The sequence below is a fragment of the Mobula birostris genome, chromosome 4, assembly GCF_030028105.1.
Source record: "Mobula birostris isolate sMobBir1 chromosome 4, sMobBir1.hap1, whole genome shotgun sequence".
NCBI lineage: Eukaryota > Metazoa > Chordata > Chondrichthyes > Myliobatiformes > Myliobatidae > Mobula > Mobula birostris.
In genome coordinates, this window is record NC_092373.1 from 73800659 (window position 1) to 73817111 (window position 16453).

Genomic DNA, 16453 nt, shown 5'->3' on the forward strand with positions numbered 1-16453 from the left:
TTCATCTTATGGAGTTACAAAACAACAGTGGTGATGAGGAAGTTTTTTTTTCCAAACCTGAGATGGCTACCTACCTCTTGAAGCACAGCAAGAAAAGCTCAAGCAAAGAAAAATGTGCAGCACATTTTTTGTTCTTCAGAGCATAATGTTTTCTTCACAAAATGAAAGATGATTGAATTTTTAAAAAGGCAGAAAATGGAAGAATTCCTGGATTCATAAACAGTGAGTACCAGGTGTTAATAATTGGAATAAAAAAAAAACAGGAATGGTTGGCAACATCAGAAAGGTAGACTCATTCAATTGCACAAGAAGTAACTGAGATCTGTACACTGAATAGATTAAGCAATATTTTAAAGCAAACGAAATAGCTGATGAGAAGTGGGTGCCAATTTTGCAGAGCGCATTGGATTAAAAAGAATACAGTTTGCTCAGAAGTTTGTCTGCTCTACCCATACGAGTCGAAATGAATTGATGAATCAAAATTTACTGATATTGTAAAAGTAATGAAGGAATATTTAGAAAGTAAGCCATTGTAATAGCACAATACTTTAGGTTTCATAAACAAAAGCAGAATGATGTGGGCAGCGTATGTGGCTAAATTCAAGAAGTTGTCTGAGCATTGTCAGTTTGCTAATGGGTTTAATGATGCACTGAGAGATCACTTAGTTTGTGGAAACTTACAAGGAAGTGTTCAAAAATGGCTCCTAACTGACGCACACTTACATTTAAAAAAACAGTTGAAATCGCTGTGTCAATGGAAACAGTAGCCAGAGATACAAGTGAATTGCAGTCAGAAACGAAAGTGAGCATGAACAAAATTACAATCTCTAGACAGAAACCAGCTTGGCTGAACAGATTGTGTTTACTATTGTGGCAGGCGTTCATATTCAATGCAGATTTAAAGGTGAAACTTGCAGAAGATACAACAAAGTAGAACACATATAAAGAGCATGTTGGACAGACAAAAATAAATGGACTGCACAGGGAAGAGAAAAAGCTAAAAAATCATTGCAATTTCAAAAAGAGCACTAATCTGCATGCTGTTGATGAAAAATCTGATAATGATGAGAATGGCATATACCATCATCCATTCTGGAGAACTCCCATCCACTGCCACCAAATTCATAGTTCCCTTACCCTGCACTACTCACTTCTACCTCCTACTCAAGATCCACAAACTGGACTGTCCAGGTAAGCCCATAGTCTCTATCTGCTTCTGCCCCACTAAACATGTCCTCATACCTCGACTCCATTCTATCCCCTTTGGTTCAGTTCCTCCCACCTACATCTGTGACATTTCTTATGCTCTCGACCTTACAAACTTTCAATTCCCTGGCCCGAACCATTTCATTTTCACCATAGATATTCAGTCTCTCTCCCCTTTCAAGAAGGCCATAAAGCTCTCTACTTCTTTCTTAACAAAAGAACATTTTCTCCTTCATCACCACCCTCCTCAGACTCAGCAATTTTTTATCCGACTCCTCCCACTTCTTCCAAACTCAAGGGCCAGCCATGGGCACCCACATGGGCCCAACTATGACTGCCTTTTCAATTGCTACTGTATGTAGAACAGTCCATGTTCCAAGCCTGCTCTGGAATTTGCTCCCCAACTCTTTCTGCACTCCATTGACAACTGTATGTGTGCTGCTTCATGCACCATTGCTGAGCTCATCAATTTCATCAACTTTGCCTCCAACTTCCACGCTGCCTCTCTCAATCTCTCTGACTCCATCTCTGGAAACAAGCTGTCGACTGACATCTTTTATAAACCTATAAATTGCCATGGCTATCTTAACTGTACCTCTTCCCACTCTGTCTCCCGTAAAAATGCTATTCCATTTTATCTGTTCACACAATGGGGCTTTCCTTTTCAGGACCTCAGAGTACTTCTCTTTCTTAAAAGTATGTGGTTTCCCTTCTTCCACCATTGATGCAGCCCTCACCCACATCTCATCCATTTCCTGAACATCTGTGCTCACCCCACCTGCCTGCTGCCTTAACAGTGATAGAGTTCCTCTTGACCTTCGTTACCATCCCATGAGCCTCTGCATCCAACACATCATTATCTGCAACTCCCACCATCTCCAAAGGGATCTTACTACCAAATATATCTTTATATTCCTCTTCCACCCCCCAGTGCTTCCCACAGGGCTCGGCCCTCCATGATTCCTTTGTCCGTTCGTCCCTTCCCACCAATCTCCCTCCTTGCACTTATCCCTGCAAACGGCATAAGTAGTACACTTGCCCATTTACCTCCTTTCAGGGCCCCAAACAGTCCTTCCAGGTGAGGCAACACATCACCTGTGAGTCTATTGGGGTCACCTAGACTGTCCTGCGCTCTCGATGCAGCCTCCTCTGCATTGGTGAGACCTGCCATACATTGGAGGACCACTTTGGCGAGCACCTCTGCTCCATCTGCCATAAGCAGTAGTTTAGTTCCAATTCCTATTCCCATTACGATGTGTTGTTCTGTGTCCCCCTCTTGTGCCACAATAAGGCCACCCTCAGGGTGGAGAAGCAACACCTTATATTCAGTCTGAGTAGTCTCCAAACTGATGGCATGAATATTGATTTCTCCTTCTGATTAAAAAATCCTCCCCCTCCCCTCTTCCTCTGTTTCCCACTATGCTCTCTTACCTCTTTTCACTTGCCTTTCACCTCCCTCTGGACCCCATCCTCCTTCCCTTTCTCCTATGGTCCACCCTCTTCACCTATCAGATTTTTTCCTCTACCGTCCTTTACCTTTCTTACCCACCTGGCTTCACCTAACACCTTATAGCTATCTTCCTTCCCTTCACCCTCCCCCCACCTTTTTATTCTGGCGTCTTCCCCTTCCTTTCCAGTTCTAATGAAGGGTCTAGGCCCGAAAATTTGACTGTTTATTGATTTCCATAGATACTGCTTGACCTGTTGATTTCCTTCAGCATTTTGTATATGTTGTTTAACATTCACTACGCTGTGGATATCTATATAGTAGTTATATTATATAGTATACTGTAAGCATCCTTTATTGTTTAAATATTTCATTACGGGTTAAATATAAAAGTACATATAGAGCATTTATCAACACGCCACCATGTCACACATGCATGCCTCTCTTAAAGTAAAAATGAATCTAAGAAATCTTCTTCTTGGCTCCGTCTTTTTGCTTTCAATTAGTTTTATGTTGGGTGTTACAAAGCATAACAGTTCACCTGCGCTGATGGAGATTGTGGAGCAGACGTTATTGCCAATCTAAAATGACTGGGATCTGCAGGTGTGGAAATTGAGAATTCAATTGCACAGGGAGGTATTGAGATGAGGATCTTGACGCTTATTGATTAGGTTTGAGGGGATGATAGTGTTGAATGCTGAGCTGTAGTTGATAAAGAGCATCCTGATGTATGCACTTTTGTTGTCCAGATGACCAAGGGTTGAGTGAAGAACCAATGAATGGCAACTGCTGTGGACCTGTTGTGCCAGATAAGGCAAATTGGAGTGGATGCAAGTCTACTGTACAATTGTCATTGAGGCAGGGAGGCAGATCACCAGGTTCTTTATAGGCACTGGTATGATTGAAGCCTGCATGAAGCAGGTGGGTATCTCAGAGTGCCGAAGTGAGACATTAAAGATCTCGGTGTACACTTCAACCAGTTGATCAGCACTGATCTTTAGTATTTGGCCTGGCATCCCATCTGGGCTGGATGCTTTCCGTGAGTTCACCTTCCTGAAGGATGCCCTCATGTCAGCTTCAGAGACTGAAATTACAGGGTGACTGGGGGCTGTGGGAGTTTTTGATGGTCAAACTAAGCATAGATAGCATTGAGCTCATTTGGAAGGAACGTCCTTTTGTTTCCCCTGTTGCTTGATTTTGCTTGATTTCACTTGGTAAGAGGTAAGAGCATTCAAACCATGCCACAGTGGTCGAGCAGCATTCACTGACTCAAGTTAGTGTCCAGGATTGCAACTTTGCCCTTGAGATGGCTTTCCAACAGATTCTGTATCTTCTGGTTCACTCAAGGCTTCTGGTTGGGAAATACCCTGACTGATTTTGTAGGAACACACTCATCTACAACTGTTTTTATATAGTCCGTGAAAAGTGTGGTGTATTCGTTCAGATCCACATCAATATGCTAACACGCAGTCTGATGTAAGTGAGCAGTGAGGCCATACTTGGATGCTCTGGATTTGATCTAGAGTTTCTTGTAATTTATGAAAATTGTCCAGTGCTTTCATGTTAACATTGTGTCCAGGATCCATCTTGTCTTCTTTATAGCTCTGATTCAGACAGAAAATGCAGCTAGTGGACGGGGGATATATGTAAATAAATGACATTTTCTCTAGAAGATGGTATCCATTATTAAGGACTTTCACCATCCAGAATATGTCATCTTCTCATTACTACCATCAGGGAGAAGGTACAGAAGTGTGAAGACCCACACTCCATGATTCACGAAGAGCTACCTCCCCTCCATCATCATATTTCTGAATGGTCCGTGAAACCACGAACACTACTCTATCATTCCTGCTTTTTTTTTGGATGATTCATTTATTTTGTAGTTTATAGTAATTTTATGCCTTTGCACTGCACTGGTATTGCAAAACAACAAATTTCATGTCATAAAAGGCAATGATAATAAACCTGATTCTGCAAGTGCCTGGTAAACTGAATCTTGATCAGAAATAAAAACAGATTGGTTCACCACATAGGACGCCTCACCACATAAAAAAGATATCAGCGATTTGGGATTTCAAAAGACAGCTAGAAGAACAACTGAAATGATTATTTCCCATCCTAGCAGGAAAAAAAGAAACACAAGCAAACTATACATCATTCAGTAACAGCTGTCATCCACCGAATGAAAATTGCACATTTCCAAGTATGTAGAAAATGGACTTCTGTGTATCAATGATCTGAATTTAATTTTACCTCATACTGGAGATTATTACCAGATGAATTTGGACGGATCACAGAAGTGGCCCAGATGTCACTTTTAAATGTGATATAAGTGTATGGGTTGTGCTCCAGACTTGGTTACTACTTGCGTAGTGGCTATTTCTGCCCTTCCAGCACAATGGCACACCTAGCAGACCTGCTGCATCATAGCTTCAGTTATCTGGGGTCAACCCACTCAGCATCTAGAGCCACTTCTCCCTGCTGAGCTGAGGCAGACTTTGCACAGAATAGAACTGCCTTATGCAGAGACAGTTTTCACAAAAAGCCTGAAAAAAAAACAATTCTCAACGCAAACCTTTCCACCTAACCATGCTTATCACCAACATAGTAGATCAGCCATCATGCAAGAAGAGCATAGATACAGGAACTCCCAACATATCCAAGTGTAGATGGCACCAGTGAACACGACCAAAGGCGACATCCTTCAGACAGTTCATGAACCTACTTCTTTTGCTTCTTCTTCTACTTTCAAATATGCTTCTGCTACTATTGGAACCTGTGATTTACATTTTAATATTGTGTTTGAGTGTCCTCGCACTTTTCTACCTCCAAACAAGTTTGGTGAGGTTTTGTGTGAAAGGTGTAGCCTGGAGGCCAAGAAGCCTGCAGATGGGGCAAAGGCCCACGATTGATTCCATTTCTCACTGATCTCACCAATTAAAGCTTCAAGGAAGATTAAAATCAACGAGGACTAGAGCGGAAGGCGAGCAGGTGTTTAACACCATCTGCCAGCATTTGACCATCCTCTGTCTTGCTCTCTGCTCCCGGAGGAATGTGCTGTTGTGGACTGGACTCAGTAATTCATGTTTTCTGGTTATGGCTGCTTCTTTGTTTTTGCTATTTTGTCCGATTTTGATAGGGGCAGACTAGCTCTGCTGCCTGCAGTCAACAAACGGCGCAGTGTTAATTTGAATTGAACTGAACTAAACTGAACATCCCTAGACTGTTTCAATGATCTTCTGGTTTAATGTTTTACACACTGCAGTTTTTGCTTGTTTTCCCATTTGTGCGATTTGTTCTTTTTTTGCCATTGGTAATGGAATAACATTTTGAAGATTGCGTGAGGTCATTCTTGGGAGTCACAGATTTTTACAAATACCATAGATATTTCCTTATGTTATTTTAGGTGTATCTGTGTGCTTTTCAACAGCAGTAGTTTTGTACTGTAAATGTGTTCAATAATAGTCAGACATTTTTCTTTGTTTTTGCATAATGCATGAATTTCTATGCTGCTAGTGTTTAGGGCGGTTACATTTCCTAACTTAAAGAAATGACATTTCCAACACAATATTGACTCCATTCTTCTTTGGCTGATTAAACAAGGCAACTGTATTCCACCTAGAAAAAGAATCACCGTATATTAAACATATCTAAAAAAGAACTTCAAGTACTTGTTATGTCCTAAAGCACAACAGAGGAAGCAAATTAATTTTAATTCCAAACAGGACAAGCAATTTGTGTACAGTAAAATAGGCCAGCATGGTAGCGTGGTGGATAGCACAGGTGACCCAAGTTCATTTTCCGCCGTTGCCTGTAAAGACTTTGTATGTTCTTCCCGTGACCGCAAAAGTTTCCTCTAGGTGCTCTGGTTTCCTCCCACAGTCCAAAGACGAATCAGTTAATTAGTCATTGTCCCATGATTGAACTAGGATTAAAAATGGTGATTGCTGGCTCAACGGGCCAGAAAGGACTATTCCATGCTACCTCAGTGAATAGATAAATAGAATCTCATATACTGAAGAATTCCTCCACATGTCCTCAGCCCATGGTTGTTTCACACTCACATTCAAGCAGATGGAACTTTAATTTACCATCTAAGTCAGCAGAAGGCATCTCTGAAGGCTGCCTGACATACTGGGTATTTTCAATTTTTTGCTTTTTATTTCAGATTTTCATTACTATGCTGATATGTCAGTCTAGAAGATGTTAAGTTCTAACTTTTCATGACTGAACAGTTTGAAAGACAGTGAAGTAACCAGAAAATTTCAAGCATCAGAGTATGAAAAAAATGTTCCTGAGAAACAGTTCAGGGTAAGTTACTTCAACAAATATATTCTTTAATTATAGATGTGGTTCTCAATTTTAAGGGAATTACCTATTTTTAAAAAAGCTTCCAGCTCTGTCAAAATGCTTAATCAACTTCTGCCATATAGGTTGGAAAGGATGCTAGCCATATTGCCAGTTATGGACTCACCTTATTTCTGCCATTATTATGGACTGGAGCACTATGGTTTGCTCCCGGAGTCACTTTACGAAAAAATGAGAGGCTTCCAAATCCACATAGCCTTCCAGCTCTCTATTAGAAAATAAATTCACTTGGAATGAGTTTTGCACATCGGTGCTCGTGAAGCTTCTCAATGGTAAATAATCTGCCAAATGTCACCATTTTGCTTATTTGAATGTGGGTTGATAAGCATATATGATACATCCAAAAATCAAACCACTGCAAGCAGAGAGGCATGTTAGACCAATAACATCAAACAGCATAGAACCAAAACCTTTTTGTTACAGCGTCCTTGCTGAACATCAGACATCCATCTAAAGTAAGCCCATTTTAATCTCTCACATTTCCATTATCTTCCTCTCAGCTTCTATCAATGAACTACATGCTAGGGGCAATTTACAGTGGCTAATTCATCTACCAGCCTTCAAGACTTTGCAATGTGTAAGGAAACCAGAAGGTCCAGAGGAACCCCATGCAAGTGCAGGGAGAACATGCAAAATCCACAAAGCCTTTAAGTCAACCCAGTAGTATTTAAATATGATGCCAAAAATGGAATGGTTAAATATTTTCCAAACCTAAAAAGACACAAAGCAGATATTGAAATTCCTGAAAAGACAGATATTCAGAGACTTCCAATGTAGTTTTTGAACATCATTGGTTCATCTACTTAGTTACTTCCTTTAAAATCCACTGCTCAACCTCTACTGAAAGTTATCGTGGCATAGAAGAGAATTTTTTATAAAATTATTGCCATGTTTGTCACACGCTATTGAAATATTTGCTAATCCTGATGCAGAACATGTCGAACGTTGTGCAATCTGTTAAACAAATTTTAATTCAAATAAATGAATTGGCTGTACTTGTATCCAGCTCAGCTAACAATGGTGTAGAGTGGTGTAGCTTTTTCCTCATTGAAAATCTTACTTATCTGTTCAAATGCCAAAATTTGCAATGCAAATCTCACAATGAAAATCACCACAAGGGCAGAAAGCTTCAAATCTGTTAATGCTCAAATTGATGGTATCTAAAATTAGGGTGCAATTTTTTATTTTAAAGTTGCTCATCTCCCCTTAATTAAAGTAACCACTAAATATGCATGTTATGATCTCTTTGTATTCTTGATAATCTTATGACAAAATATACATTCCTTATTAAAATAAAAGTATACTTTCACACAATAATGTTCACCAGATACAAAGTCAAAATGGATACTAAAAATCTAAAAGAGGAAAAGATTTTAAAAGTTTATTAATTGTGGTAAGAATATCTAGTAATGAAAGTGCGTACCACTTTAAAAGAACATAAAGTAATACATGCAGGGGTAGGCTACTCAGATACTCAAGCCCGCTCCTCCATTCAACGTGATCACACCTATCTGCTCCAGGCTCCATTTCCTCGTCGGTACCAACTTATTTCAGTAGATGTGGACACCACGATGTGAAATATGAAGAAAAAACAATTCTCCTGTCCACCTCACACACAAAATGCCGGAGGAACTCAGCAGGCCAGGCGGTATCTGTGGAAAAGAGTACAGTCAATGTTTGGGGTCTCAGGCCAAAACATCGACTGTTACTCTTTTCCGTAGATGCTGCCTTGCCTGCTGAGTTCTTACTGCAGTTTGTGTGTGTTGCTTGGATTTCCTGCATCTGCAGGTTTTCTCTTATGTTAGCCTGATGCCATTATTACATCCCTGTTGTGAACCGACAAAGAATCTACAGGATATACACCACCTCATCATTTTGCTCTCTCCTTTGCACTACTTATTTAATTGATTTTTTAGTATTTGTTATTGTAATTCATAGTTATTTTTATGTAATGCACTGTACTGCACTGCAAAACAACAAATTTCACGACATGTGCCAGTGAATTAAACCTGATTCTGATTCTGATTCACCATGCACACATCCAATTATATTATTTTTTCTTTCAGTTGTCCTTTTGAATGAGTATTGAACACTCCCTTGAATGAAAATGGAGTGTAGCAACAGGCTGGAATCCCACCAAGGAAAGGCCCACTCACTGACCACAGTCACTGATTTCCTCGCTCCTTCTTGGTGCGGGAGATCAAAGGAAGATTTCTCTCCTCTTAGCTATAAAATTTTGATTATCTTAGCTATAAAATGCTTGGCATCATTTATCATGAGAGACTGTAGAGTCATACATCATACAAACATGCCCTTCAGCCCTGTTTTGTAACATCCCAACTTCCACACTCATTACTGATGAAGACCTCATGCCAAAAACCTTTTACAGCACCCCACATACCTGTCATGACATTTTTCAGGAAATCATGCATTTGGACACATAGGCCCCTCTGTCTTACAGCGCTCCACAGAGGCCTATCATTCACTGTGAAAATGCTTCCCATATTAACCTTCCCAAAATGCAACCCTTTACATTTATCTGAATTAAACTCCATTTGATTTTCCTTAGTCCACATGCCCAGCTGATCAAGATCCCTGATAATCTTCACGGTCACTGATACTACTTATTTTAGTGTTATCTGCAAATGTACTGGGTCTCCAGTCAGAAAAATTATCTTCCACTATGTCTCTCTGCTTCCTCTCATCAAACCAATTCAGTATCCCTGGATGTAATGCAATCAAACTTTCCGTAGCAGCCTACCACATGAAACCCTATCAATGGACTTACCGACATCCATGTCAACTATGTTTATTGCTCTGTCAATATTGGCCTCCTTGATTACTTCTGCAGAGAACTCCAGACAGACTTGTGACACATCATCTCTCATGCATAAAGCCATGCTGGCTATTCTTAATGAACCTCTCTATATCCAGGTGCATGTATATCCCCCCGTCCCTCAGAATCCACTCCAATACCTCATCTACCATGGATATTGGGATTACTGGTCTATATTTCCAAGGCTTCTCTCTGCAGCCCTTCTTGAATAAAGGCACAGCATTAACCACACTCGAGTCCTCTGGTGCTAAGAATTGCTGTCTCAGCCAGGGCTCTTGCAATTTCTTCTCTAGCTTCTCCCAGTCTTCTTGGATATACTGATCAGGCTCTGGAGGTTCGGATCCACCTTTGTGCTTTTTAAGGCGTTCAGCACCCCCACTTCTATAATGCAGGCTATCCTCAAGACATCCCCATTAACTATGTCAGATTCCAAATTCTTCATTTTCTTCACCACGGTATAAAACAAAAGAGAATTCTCCTTTGGCCCCAAACAAGAATGTCCACTTCGGTCTTTAAGACACTCTATTCTCCCCCTGGTTACTCTGTGAGGCGTCAATGCTACATCCTTGTTTTTATATTCTAGCTCTCTGGAAATGAATGCTAACATTGCATCTGCCTTCCTCACCACCGACTCAGGTTATAGGTTCCCCTCCAGTTTAAGTGCAACCTATCGCGATTGTACAGGTTGCCCCCTGCCCCAGAAGAGTTTCCAGTAATCCATGAAACTGAAACCCTGCCCTCTGCATCAGTTCCTCTGCCACTCATTCATCTGTACTATCATTTTACTCCTTCCCTGACTAGCAAGTGGCATCAGGAATAATCCAGAGTTTACTACCATGGAAGTCCTTCTCTTTGGTTTCTTTCTTAACTCTCTATATTCTCTATGCAGGACCTCTTCTCCCTGTCTACCCTATGTTATTAATGCCAATGTACACTACAACCTCTGGCTGCTCACCTTGAGGATATTCTGCAACCGCTTGGAAACATCCTGGACCTTGCACCTGTGAGATAACGCACCATCCTTCCATCTCTTTCTTGGCCACAGAGCATCCTGCCGTCACTCTAACTATCGAGTCTCCAATCACGATCACTCTGCCTGAATTTCCCCTTCCCTCCCGAGCCTCAGAGCCAGCCATTGTGCTACTAGGCGGGCTGTTGCTACTGTGCTCAGAATGATCGTCCCCCTCAGCAGTATCCAAGGAGGTATGCCTTCTGCTGAGAGGAATGGCCACGGTGGAACCCTGCACTGAATACTTACTCCCCTTACTTCTCCTGGTGGTTACCCACTTACTATCTGCAGCCTGCACTCTGGGCTTGACCACCTCAATAGAAGTTTCATCTCTGAGGTTTTCAGCCTCCCAGATGATCCTGAGTGCACCCAGGTCCAGCTCCAGTTCCTTAACCATGTCAGTCAGGAGCTGAGGTTGAGTGCACTTCCTGCAGCTGTCACCTGTAGACTGTCAGACATATCTTTTGTTATTTATCATCCTCTTCCAGCCAGTACACCACCTCTGTCATGCAATTTCTCCTGGTTTTTAGCTTATCACACACCGTCTCTTTGGTCCCCTATATGTCTCTGCCATCCCCACCCCTCGCAGTTTACCTTCATCTTAAAATCTCTATTATATCTTTAATTTTTTCCCATTTACCAACCTGAAACATTAACTCTCTCAATTCACAGACTGTCTGACTGGCTGATTATTTCCAACTTTTTCTGTTTTTTTTATTTTCGGCCTTAGGAACCTAAGAAACAGAAGAAGGAAAAGGACTTTCAAATGCTCTTGCCTTTTCTCCTATTTACTGCAGCATCACATTACTATCTCTTGATTTTGTTTATATGTAAAAGTCAGTTGATCTTTGTCTTGAAAATAATCAGTGACAGGAACTCCATAACCTTCCTGACTAGTGAATTCCATAGATTCACTATCAATAGGTGATGAAATTTTTTCTCATCTCCTCCCTAAAGAGACAACTGATTTTATTGTCACTACAACCACTGGTTTTGGACACTCAAACAACAGAAAACATTAATGTCTGTCAAGTGTTTTGTATGTCTTAAGATCACTTCACATTCTTTCAAACTAAAACAAAGTACTGGCATAGTCTGCATAATCTTTCCCCAGGTAAAGGACTCTCCATTTCAGAAATTAATTTGGTGAACCTTCATTACACTCCTTCTGTAAGCTAGGAAGACTAAATCTATAAATGGTACTCCAGACCTGGTCTCATTTGAGCTTTATATAACTGGGACCAGATCCCCTTACTGTTGTACACAGATCTTTATGTAATAAAGTCCAACATACTATTTGCCTTTCTCATTGTCTTCTGTACCTAAATGTTAGGATACCGAGGATGCCAAGATTCCCCTAAATGACAATATCTCTAAACCTTTCATTATTTAAAGACATACTTCCTTTCATTCCTTTAACTGACATGTCTATGACCTCACACTTGTCACGTCCTTACCCATTCACTTAGCCTGTACCTATCCCATTTGAGCCTGTTTGCATCCTCTATACAACCCACACTGCCGTCCAGCTATGTATCATGAAAAAGCTTGAATATATTTATTGCACTTGATCCTTTCATTTAAATTATTCATAAACGTTATGAATAGTTAAAGCCCCATTACCAATTTCTACAGTAGCTCACTAGCTTCCCAACCTGAAAATGACCCATTTATTTCTACCCCCTGTTTTCTGACTGCTATGCATGCCTTAGTCTATGTCTATGTATTCCCCAGAGTAAGGGTAGGGTAAGGTATTTATTTTCCTGATAATCCATAATCTTCAACAATGTGGATAAAATGCCAGTTAGGGCAGTGGAATGCTCCTCAAGATATGGGAAGTCAGGGACCCTCATAGTCTCCCTGTGGACTACATCTGTAGGTCATGCTTCCGGCTGCAGGTCATGACAAAATGGGTGAAGGAATTGGAGCTGGAGTTGCATGTACTCAGGATCATCTGGGATTCTGAGGAATTTCACAGATGAGAGTTTTATTAAGGTAATTACCAGCTCAGGTATAGGCTGCAGATAGCTGGATATGTCACGTGGGGTCACTGGGAGCGGACCCAAATGCAAGACACAAACACGTCTTGCGAGGTTAGCTAAATTGAGATTATTGCTCGTTACAAGGAGAGCAAAGCAGAAGCAGGAATAGCGTACTAGACAAGGACTCAGGCCCCGGACTAGGATGGGACTGAGGATCTGGGCTAGGGCTCAGAATCACGGAGCTCGAAGCCAGGATTCGGAACACGGACCTTGGAGCCAGGACTTGATACTCGAAGCCCCCAGAGCCAGGACTCGATACTCAAAACCCCCAGAGCTAAGACTTGAATCTTGAAACCCCCAGAGCCAGGACTCGATACTTGAAACCCCCAGAGCCAGGACTTGATACTTGAAACCTCGGAGCCAGGGACTCTTCTTAATCACGGGACAGACTCAGACACAGGACATAAAACATTGAGCTGGGAATCCTCCTTAGACACAGGACGGAGTCGGGACTCTTCTTGACACAGGGTCAGGACCCTTCCAGGGTACAGGGCCGGGACCCCTTTTAGACACACGACATGGATACGGAGATCACACAACGATGGACAGTACTATAACTGGGCACAAGTACGCTCCAAGCAGCGGCAAGCTCTTGACTCACCCCGGCGGGTTAACTTAGACTGATACACTCTGACAAGGGAAGGCGGCTTGCTGGCACTTGCTTCGGGGGGAGACTTGGCTTGCTCCGGCAAGAAACTTAGTTGGCTCCGGCCAGATGACATTGGCTCTCAGTACCTTTGGTGGCTTCGTTAACGCTCTTGCGCCGTATGGCTGAAAGCCGGAGACTTATAAACTACCGGTTCAGCTGAGAGTAAATTCCCTCTAATCACCAAGCCCGAGGGACATGGGAAAATAGGGAACCAAAGGGAAACAGGGAGTCAACGGTCCGGATTGTAACACAAACAAAGTAAATTTAAAGGGAACCTGATCCGGACCATGACAGGATAACCACCAAGGGAAGTAATAGGGGGAGGAGGATAGGCAGATAAAGCAGGACTCCTCTGTAACCATTATTGGGGGGGTGGGGGGGCTTGACCTTTCAGAGGCCAGTAGCAGTAGCTGGGCCTGAGGCAAAGTAGGGAAGGGTGAAGTCAGGCAGAGCGATAATGACATGGGACTGGAATGCAAGTGGTGCAGTAAGGTGTTTCTATAGCTGCAATTGAGACTCCAGAATGGTTGTCTCCCTGTTCCCAGGATGGATGATGTCTCAAAGGGAGTACAGAATATTCTGAGAGGAGATAGTGAGCAGCCAGAGGTTGTGGTACATATAGGACCCAATAGCATAGATGGGAACAGGGATGAGATTCTGCAAAAATGATATTAGGAAGGGGCTAGGTAGAAAGCTTACAGAGCAGGTCTTTAGTGGCTGAAGTTCTCAGGATTATTACCCATCCCATGAACTGGTGAGGTGAGAAATAGATACATTGTGCAGTTCAATGTCAGGCTAAGGAACTGGTGCAGGAAGGAAAGCTGAGGATCATCGGGATGTCATCCAGAGCAGATGGCATCTGTACAGACAAGACAGTTTGCATCTGAACTGGAGGGGAACCAATATCCTCACTGGGAACTTTGTTAATATTACACAGGGAAATTTAAACTAGAGTGGCAGGGGATTAGGAACTATAGCAGCATGGCACTGGTTGGTAGGGTTGAGGGCAAGAAAGATGGTAAGACAAATACAACTGAAAAGCAGAACAGTAAGGGACAGACTAATAAAAACGGTGGGTCTGATGGTCTAAATGTGTTTATTTCAATGCTAGCATTATGAGCAAGGAGGATGATATATGGAGAATCCAACTAAAGGAGCGAACCAAGTTTTAGGAAATAAGCCAGGAGTAGACTGATAGTGGGTGAACATTTTGGGAATACTTTTAACTCTGGGTTATCCTTACTTATAACTAGCTGAAAGCTCATTTTTTAAGATAGTTTTGTGTCAGGATATGTAGAGGAGGCCTGGTTTGGCAGTGAACTACAACTTTAATAATAATAAACTGCAAAATAATAAGCCACAAAGGGGCATGAAACAAGAGAGAACTGATACTACATGCTACAGGCAGCAAGGTAACTCAAGGCAAGGAGCAACTGTTTGAGGCTAACTGGTTCAATGGGTGAACCAGAGCTGTGGATGAAAGTTGGGTTTAAATAGGCTGCAGGTGATGATTTGGAAATGAATGGTAGGTGATTCTTGTTACCTGGGTGGAGATTGGAAGCTGCCTACCTGTACAGGCCTAAGAGGAGTCCCCTACTATGCCAGGTACCCTATGGCTCAGGGCAATGCAAAGGGTCTGACAGAATTCCTCTGTGAGCAATGGATCCAAGACGAAAGTAGATGGCGTTCAAGATCTCTCCACTGGGTCAAACAGTCAAACAGGGGCTGCACACCTCGTCAATGACCGTCAGGCAGTGTGATTACTAATTGCTGGCTGCTGTCAGAAGGCGGCCCCTGTACACACACACACACACACACACACACACACACACACTCACTCTCTCTCTCTCTCTCTCTTCTCTCTCTCTCTCTCTCTCCCTCTTCTCTCAAACTCTTCTCCCTCTCAAACTCTTCGTTCACAAACAGTTGGAGCTCAGGACCCTCCTTCTTCACCCTGCGACCCCTCGGACCACCTTGACCGGCTGCCTGGGACCAACAACGGTGGTCGACCAAACAATCCACATGAGTCCATCTCCGTCTTCTCTCTTCGCCGAATGCCCTGCTCGGGTTCCGTCCCCGCTAGCGGACTCACAGCACCTGGTCCATCCTCTGTCTCTCTCTCTCTCCCACTCCCCCAAAACCCCGTGCATACAATATCTTACAGATACACGAAAAACATAACAACTATCCCAATTGGTTCATAACATCTTCTTATCACAGTCTAACCCAAAACAAACTGCTAGCGCAAGAACTTTCTCAGCGTTTAACATAACAAAGAAGCACTCCCAAGTATAACATAACAAAGAAGCCATTTTAATTAGCCTACGCAGTAACATAAAAGACGAAGCCCCCTTACACTCTCCCCCCACCAAACAAAGTCATGTCCTCATGACTTCTAAATAACTCGCCAACCAGTCCTGCAGACACACAACACACACATACACAGATACACACAGTGACAGTGCTCCCCAAATAGTGGACCTTATGCTCGTCCCACAGGCGCTACATAGGCCAACCTATCTGAGAGCTTCCTAATCCTCCGAGACCGCCATACCCCCTCACCTAAACCCTAAAGGCTCAGACACTACTAGGGATACCTTCGGCCTGCTTGCCAACGCCTCTCTCACTCAGGCCACTATTACAGCTCAGAGCCCCCTGTCCCGTGTCCGGGGCCCCGATTCTTTTCCTTCCTGGTCCTGCCGTAACCCAGACTGCCCATAGCTAGCCCTCTCCACTACACCTGACTCAGTGGGAGAAGAGCCAAGGGTCTCTTCCTCAATCACGGGGAAGTTAGCGAAAGGCAGCATGTACGCCATGTGCAGCACATCATCCTTCGAATCCGAATTCTTCCTCATTCCCCCGATCGGTAGCTGCTGTTTAAGTTACTCCAAAC

General features: G+C 42.6%; 1 protein-coding gene across 1 annotated transcript in view; it reads left to right on the forward strand.

Annotated features, from left to right (window-relative positions):
* Positions 1-6847: 6847 nt before the first annotated feature.
* LOC140196416 (uncharacterized) overlaps positions 6848-16453 on the forward strand; it is a 38841-nt gene continuing 29235 nt past the window's right edge. Inside the window, exon 1 of the mRNA XM_072255579.1 lies at positions 6848-6967. The gene's annotated coding sequence lies outside the window, so the exon portion shown is untranslated. The remainder of the gene's footprint in view (positions 6968-16453) is intronic.